This window comes from Vicia villosa, linkage group LG3 (assembly GCF_029867415.1).
Source record: "Vicia villosa cultivar HV-30 ecotype Madison, WI linkage group LG3, Vvil1.0, whole genome shotgun sequence".
NCBI lineage: Eukaryota > Viridiplantae > Streptophyta > Magnoliopsida > Fabales > Fabaceae > Vicia > Vicia villosa.
In genome coordinates, this window is record NC_081182.1 from 166,162,821 (window position 1) to 166,171,408 (window position 8,588).

Below are 8,588 nucleotides of genomic sequence, written 5' to 3' on the forward strand. Positions count from 1 at the left end.
TCTTTTCCAACTTGTTTTTATATATAAAAGAATATTCTAATAAATCGAACTGAGTTTCGGTCTATAATGGATGAATCAAGAGGGGTTTGTACGTACTTGTACAAGTTGCTCTAAAGCATTTGGGCGATGGCCGTTAAGCCTTTGTTTGAATGCTTAGACTCCATTGGGGACTCATTCAAACTCGATTTTCCTCTTTAGAAAAAACACTCTAAAAAAAAACAATTTCAACTCATCAAATAATTCCTTTCATTCGCCCAAGTGCGAATCTCTTGCATAACAAATCTTGGTCAATACCAAGTTCCTTTTTCCAATCAAAACGAGTTTAGTCTGCAATGGTTGAATTTAGAAGGGTTTGTACGTACTTGTACAAGTTGTTCTAAAGCATTTAGGAGATGACCGTTAAGCCTTTGTTTGAATGCTTGTATCCCATTAAAGACTTCTTAAAAACTCAAATCGTTTCAATCTCTTTCATTGCCCAAAAGGGGTATGTACGTACTTGTACAAGTTGCTCTTTCAAGCATTTAGGCGATGGCCGTTAAGCCTTTGTTTGAATGCTTGTATCCCATTAAAAACTTCATCAAGCTCAATTTAGCAAATGCTCTTTCAAGTATTTTAGGCGATGGCCGTTAAGCCGTTGTTTAAATGCTTGAATTCCACTTTTTCATAAAACGATTTCAATTCAAAACTCATCTTCTCTTCGCCCAAGTGCGAACTACATTCAAAAAATCGTCTTCTCGCCCAAGTGCGATTAGACCCATAAAATCATCCAACAAATCCGTAGTTCTTTCAAAAAGAGTTTGTAACTCCGAGAACCGTGTCTAGAACCTTTCCAACATAAAAACCTTAGACTGTATGCCAGGTAATTTGAATCTTTCTGTATCCAATTGATTGGAAATCTATTACTTGTGAATCATACATGATATGAAATGGCATTCATTTTTGCATTAAAAACAAAAATAAAATCATCATGCATTTGCATTCATTAACATGCATTCTCATTTCCAAAATCCAATACTCATACTTTTCTTCCTCCAACGGTTGGCAAAGCAAGTTAATTACCCGACACTCTATTGGACTCGAAGTATGTCTCAGAAGACGTTGAGTGAACTTCAAAGGGATAAGAAATGAATTCAGAGGATCTGTGGTCAACATCATGGAAATGCTTCAAGCATTAATCGCCAAGAAGGGTCAACCTCGACACACGAGGTGGTTGAACAATCCCATGCCCTGAAGAGTGTCAAGACACTGGGAATATGCCTAAAAGCCAATTACCAGGCGATAAAGCTCGTCCTTGTTGTTATTGTGTTGTATTGCATTTGAATTTTGTCATCCTTAATTGTAATTTTAATGAAATGAACATTGCATTTATTTTGAATCAATCATAAACATGTTCTCATGTTTTATTTCCGTATCATTTACACAAATTCAAAAATACAAAAAAAAATGTGCTTTTCCACTTTACTTTCTTTATCAGCTTTCTGTCTAAGCAAGTATTAGAGGGAGAATGATGAAAAACAAATATCCAATTTGCATAAGTGTGCTTTCAAATAAAACTTCGTTGATGACGTACAGGCATTCTTTCAAATCCCCAAACACCGGAGATATAAGGAAGATAATCCTTCGTTAACCCATTTGGGCCTTAGAAGTTGGTGTTTTTCCGTCTACATGACAATTGAAACCCTTAATCAAAACCTGGGGCAGAGTAGATGTTCAGTTAAAGTGACTACTGCATCTGATTTCCAAAGAGAATCATTTTATGGGAACCATTCCCGACCAAAGGTTCAACCGCATCCTCTCTTCGTACACAATGTCGAAGTAGTAGTGAACATACAAAGCTTATAACAGTTGTTTCCCTTGGAACATCAATATGGCAGTCACAACTCTCAAATTCTCATATCATTGAACAAATGTCATACAAGTTTGTTCCAAAAAAAAAAATCAAGGAAAATCCTGCTAAGTCAAAACCTAAAAAGGAGACTTAGGCAAAAAAAATTAGGGATACAAAAGTCAAAATAAAAAAGAGATCAAAAGATCATAGTCAAAAGAAAAACACGAACAAACTTGTGTGACTACCAAAAAAGAATAGTTGACTGCCACTTTAGAATCCAATGGTTCTCAATTATCATATGCAAATTCTCTTGGAAACCGAATACTTGTGAGAATTAACTGAACTTAGGACTGGAGTATATCACGGAGAATGGGTGGGTTAAAATCAAAATTTGAGCCTATATCCTTTGTTTCTTTAACCGTGAACCTTGCCACGTTACAACCTTTGAGTCCTAATTGAAGCAAGGTTTCTTTTGAAAGCATACTAAAGCAAGGTTGTGTTAGCCTGACTCTTGAATATTTGCTAATCATTTGTTTGGATACCACGCTATCACATCATCTTTCACACCTTGAATTTCAAACTTTCATTGCATCCTCATTGAGATTTATTCATCGTATACCACAATTTCATTTCAATAAATTATTTGATTTCAAAACTCGCATGCACGTCGCATTAAAATTACCATTTTTGAATTGAATAGTTTCATTTGCAAGTCAGCACTTTCCATCAAGGAAGTTCCAACATTGGAAATCAATTGAAGAGCCTAAAGTGGAACCATCAAGGTCACATCACTTCAGAAGTCCATCATTCAGGGGCATTCCATTTCAAAGTTCCCAAGTTCTGGGGCATGTCATCTCAGGATCATCAGTTTGAATCCAAAACTTTATTGAAGCAAATTTCTCCATAGACTCAGCATTCTGGGGCAAATCAAGGCCAAGACCTTTCCTTCAAGCAGTCTAAGCAGACTATGCCATATCAAGCAGTCCTCAAACTTAGAATAAGTGTCTGGAATTATGCTTGCACAAACCTCCTACCAAGGAACCTTTTCAACTTCAAAAAAAATCATGACCCTCCACTGGGTCACATGTCAAAACATTCCAAACCATAAATTTTACTCATAGAATGCATTCATAAATCATGCATATCATTCATGGGGCATCATCCCACAACAATTACAAATAAAAAATTCAATCCTGATCGGCCTTTTCCATTGAAAACCAAACTCGACCCACCATGGGTCCCCAAAGAAAAATTTTGATGCCCATTGGCATACATCTAGTAAATTCATTACTTGCATTGATCAACCATCATACATCATTACACGTGCATCAATTTGCACAAAAGAAACAAAAATATCTCATGCATAAGCAAAAAGCATGCATGGATTCATAATCCCCAACGATGTCACTACAATCATTATTTTCTTGCCAATCCACTGGTTGAGAACATGCTTGTTAACCTTTTCCAACCCACTGGTTGAAATTGATCATTTACCTCCTGGTCTTTTGAATCAGCCTACTGGTTGAGAACCATTCTGTTCATTTTTGTCAGCCCACTGGTTGAATTTAATCATGGATCGCATTTTTCAATTGTTGTCAATCCGCTGATTGAAAGTCATTTGTTTTGTCAACCCTCTAGTTGGGACCAAACACTTTCTCACCATTTGAATCAACTCATTGGTAGAAGATTAATCTTTCACTTCCTATCAACCCACTGGTTGAGGAAAGTTTTCCCACTTCTTGTGCCCACCGGTTGAAAGCTATTATCTTGTTTTGTCATCCCACTGGTTGAAGTTTATCTCTTTCGTGTCAATCCACTGATTGAACATCACTTGTTTTGTCAACCCACTGGTTGAAGTTTATCTCTTTCGTGTCAATCCACTGATTGAACATCACTTGTTTTGTCAACCCACTGGTTGAAGTTTATCTCTTTCGTGTCAATCCACTGAGTGAACATCACTTGTTTTGTCAATCCACTGGTTGAAGTTTATCTTTTTCGTGTCAATCCACTGATTGACTATCACTCGTTTTGTCAACCCACTGGTTGAAGTTTATCTTTTTCGTGTCGATCCACTGGTTGACTATCACTCGTTTTGTCAACCCACTGGTTGAAGTTTATCTTTTTTCGTGTCGATCCACTGATTGACTATCATTTGTTTTGTCAACCCACTGGTTGAAGTTTATCTTTTTTATGTCAATCCACTGATTGACGATCACTTATTTTGTCAACCTACTGGTTGAAGTTATCTTTTTTGTGTCAATCCACTGATTGAATATCACTCGTTTTGTCAACCCACTGGTTGAAATTTATCTTTTTTCGTGTCAATCCACTGATTGAATATTATCTTGTTTTGTCAACCCACTGGTTGAAGTTTATCTTTTTTGTGTCAATCCACTAATTGAATATCACTTGTTTTGTCAACCCACTGGTTGAAGCCAGTCGTTTACTTTTTTTGTTTGCATCGAAGCAACCCACTGGTTGAAAAAGGTTCTTTGTCAAACATTCATTAATCCACTGGTTAATGTCCGTTATGTAGTTGTCTTGGAATCGACTCACAAGTTGATAACATTTTGCTTTACCTCCATCAATCCATTGGTTAATGTGTTTCCTCTCTCCAATATCCATCAATCCTTTTGTTTCTTTACCATCAGTAAACGTTGGTAATTCACCTTCAGTAAACGTCGGTGATTCTTTTGTTTCCCTACCATCAATAAAAGTTGGTAGTTCACCTTCAATAATCGTTGGTGTATCTCTTATTTCTCTACCTTCAGTAAAAGTTGGTAGTTCACCTTCAGTAAACGTTGGTGTATCTCTTGTTTCTCTACTTTCAGTAAAAGTTGGTAGTTCACCTTTAGTAAACGTTGGTGTATCTCTTGTTTCTCTACCTTCAGTAAAAGTTGGTAGTTCACCTTCAGTAAACGTCGGTGTATCTTTTGTTTTTCTACCATCAGTAAAAGTTGCTAGTTCACCTTCAGTAAACGTCGGTGATTCTTTTGTTTCCCTACCATCAGTAAAAGTTGGTAGTTCACCTTCATTAACGTAGGTGTATTTCTTGTTTCTCTACCTTCAGTAAAAGTTGGTAGTTCACCTTCAGTAAATGTCGGTGATTCTTTTGTTTCCCTACCTTCAGTAAAAGTTGGTAGTTCACCTTCAGTAAACGTTGGTGTATCTCTTGTTTCTCTACTTTCAGTAAAAGTTGGTAGTTCACCTTCAGTAAACGTCGGTGTATCTTTCGTTTCTCTACCTTCAGTAAAAGTTGGTAGTTCACCTTCAGTAAACGTTGGTGTATCTTTCATTTCTCTACCTTCAGTAAAAGTCGGTAGTTCACCTTCAGTAAACGTCGGTGATTCTTTTATTTCTCTACCTTCAGTAAAAGTCGGTAGTTCACCTTCAGTAAACGTCGGTGTATCTTTTGTTTCTCCGCCAGTGAGGTATTTTCCCCTGTAGACTTGTAATCTCTTCTCCAGTGGAGTTGGATCCCATTTCCTAGTTGACTTGAATATCCTTTTGTTGCAATCCTTTTCCTAATTGGGTCGCTTTGTCGATATTCCCTAGTGGAGTTAATTTGTTTTTTACTTTGTTTCTCTCGTGGTAGTTTGTCTCTTGTGACACCTTGTACCATTAATTTCCCTCATAGGCATTTGTGCATATCATATCATAGGCATATTTGGGTCAAAAATTGTGTATTTTTGTATTTAAGTCCCTTCAATCACGTCGAGACGAAGATTTCAATCTTCATATCTCTAGATTGAAGACACTTAAATAGGAGCATCTATCATACCCCAATTTTTGACCCATACATTTCATTCCACTAAGTCATTTGCATATCATTCATTCACTCACTAAGGCATGAGTTCAAATAATAGACTTTTGTACAAAATTAAGGTTTCTGCATAAGATCATGAAATTTTGGTTGACTTAGGTCCTTGTTCTTTATTTGATTGGGACGTTCCACTTCCCTTGGAAGTCATTTAGTCAATGACTTGGACCTAAACACCTCTTTTAAGGGTAGGGCCTCATTCATCAGGACTTTGATTCAATCATCCATTCAAGAATCATTTGGTTATGTTCATTGGTTTCGGGTGAAGTTGTGTTTCTTTGCATTGAGAATGCAAGATTAAGTGCCAAGTTTGCAAAAGAATAGCGAATGTTTGATTCAAGAATTCAAAGGAAGAAATTCATAAGGATGTTTCTTTAGTGTTGGAAGTGAATTTACAAGAGAATTTCTTTAAATTACAGAGAATATTTATCTTTCAAATGCAAAGTTCTAAAAGCCTAAACCAAAAACTACAAGTTACATAAATTTGATTCCAATCATTATTTTTTTATATAGCTTTTTTGATAGTCTTCGAGCATTCTTCGATTGTCAAACTTCTAACCAATGCTTTCAACATCCTTGCATCACCTTCCATGAAATAGCCCTTGAAACAAAAGACAAGAAACCATAAAATCAAAGCAACATGGCCTAAATAATTGTCCATAAACTTTGCAACAAAATAGAATTATGCAGGCCCATTAGTAGTTGGTTCAAGACAACAAAATCAACCCAAATTCAAAAAGAAAAGAGGAGGGAAATTTCAAGACATTAGCACATGAGAAATATCAGAAAGTAGTAGGAAAATAGCAAAACACAAGCTGTCACACAAAAGTATACTGCATATTTTCCAGATTTGTTTCCAAACCTAAACAACATCCATCCATCCCTAGAATTATTCCCAAACCTAAGCACTATATATTCAACCACTGTTTCATTGAAAAGAAAAAAAGATTCGGCAGCCATCACAAAACTCAGAAAAAAAAAACCCTTCACTCACCTCACTAAAGACTCTCCATTGAAACTCCATTTGATTGAGCCTAAAACCCCAACATTCAACCCACCATACAGATTTAGAAGAAGAAATATTTCAGTCAACTACATAAAACTAGGAAGAAGGTATAAAGCTTACCTGAAAAACTTTACTGCTTCACTAATATAAAATATGTAACTTCGTTTGGTCCTTATGTTGTTGATTTTTGTTTCTTTCTGATGCCCTGCTTAAGCATTTGCTTTAACCACCGATGAAAGCTTATAGAGACGCTAGCTTCAAGCCAGAACTCCATAACGCCGAGGTTTCGGTTTTTGTCCGTATTTCGTTTTTCCTGCACAAGCCATAAATAAGTTATTATCAATAGTTTTTCTCTTCGAAATTCCATAGCGTAAATCATATTAACATACGTTCGATTTTTGACTTACCAATTGAAATCCACGGATGACCCGAACACAATCGTGAAAGCGCTCATACGCTAAATTTCACCGGATTGTTATGGAGACTGGATTTTGGTAGAGCAGAATGCTTGCTGATTCTCTTCAAAATTTCATGGTGATTCTTCTTCTTTGTTGAAGACCGAATCATACTGCAACTCGCGTGTGCTTCGATTTCTGATAATATCGAATGTTTGCTGCTTGGGGTTCGGGTTGGGATAGAGTATTGGATATCTGTGATTTATTTTTTGCGATTGAAACAACATGATCGAGAGAGGCAGAAGTTTCTTTCGAAACGATAAGAGAGGAAGAGAGATGCGTTTCAGATTCGTTGCATTTGGGGATTCAGTTTGAATTTTAGGGTTTCTTTACCCAGCTCATGCAGAACCCGAGTGAGGGCCTTGGATCCGGTTTGACCCGGTTCAGCCCAATGATCTCTTCTTGGTTGTTTTTTTTTTGCTATTTATTTCTTCTATTTCCATGGGCCTTGTGTCAATTCTGAATAGGTCCCTTGGCCCATATACATCTTCCTTGTTTAGTTTTTTTATTTAATAATTTTGTTGTTATTGAAAAATGATAAAACAAAAAAATCACTAAAATATATTTAATTTTCCTTTCTTATTTGTCAAATTAAAGAGACAAAAAAAAATATTATGTCTTTAGATGTACGTTAGAAATTTCTTTCAAAAAACATTTCGAATGATCAAAAAATATTTTCTTTAAGTTCCTTATCTCTTATAAATAATCTTGCTAGAATTGTTGTACAATTTGTTTGTCATATTCTCGTATGCTTGATCTTGTGTTTGATTATTATTTTTCTCTCGCCATTCGCTTTAGACTTTATTCCTTTCTAATTAAGATGAAATGCATATGCGATAATATCAATCAGTTTTAATATGACTTCAAACACTTGATCAACATCAAGTTTCTTTCCCGTTACACTTTATACTCAAACATGTCATAATAAAAATCTTGGTCAACACCAAGCGTCTTCTTAAAAAAATGCTCCTTCCTCACTTTCAAAATTCCAAAGTTTTCTTTAAAAATAATAAAATCGAATTCGATCTATAATGGATGAATCAAGAGGGGTTTGTACGTACTTGTACAAGTTGCTCTAAAGCATTTAGGCGATGGCTGTTAAGATTTTGTTTGAATGCTTTGATTCCATTAAAGATCCTTAAAATTCGATTTGTCTCACCTTTCTCTACAAAACGTTTTTTAATCAAATCGAATTTAGTTTATAATGGATGAATCAATAGGGGTTTGTACGTACTTTTTCAAGTTGCTCTAAAGCATTTAGGCGATGGCCGTTAAGCTTTTGTTTGAATGCTTAGATTCCATTAAAAAACCCTAAAATTTGTTTTGTCCGATCTTTCAACAAAACATAAAAATTAAATAATTTCAACTCATTAGAACTTTCCTTTTTCATAAACAAATATTGGTCAATACCAAACTCTTTTTTCTCTTTTCCAACTTGTTTTTATATATAAAAGAATATTCTAATAAATTGAACTGAGT

At 35.5% G+C, this 8,588-nt stretch overlaps 1 long non-coding RNA gene across 1 annotated transcript; it reads right to left on the reverse strand.

Moving 5' to 3' along the window:
* Positions 1–5,641: 5,641 nt before the first annotated feature.
* LOC131656881 (uncharacterized) lies at positions 5,642–7,432 on the reverse strand. The gene is made up of 3 exons (XR_009300354.1): positions 7,062–7,432; positions 6,775–6,967; positions 5,642–6,249 (listed from the first exon to the last, which is right to left on the reverse strand). It is a non-coding gene; the product is annotated as an uncharacterized LOC131656881 (long non-coding RNA).
* Positions 7,433–8,588: the final 1,156 nt, after the last annotated feature.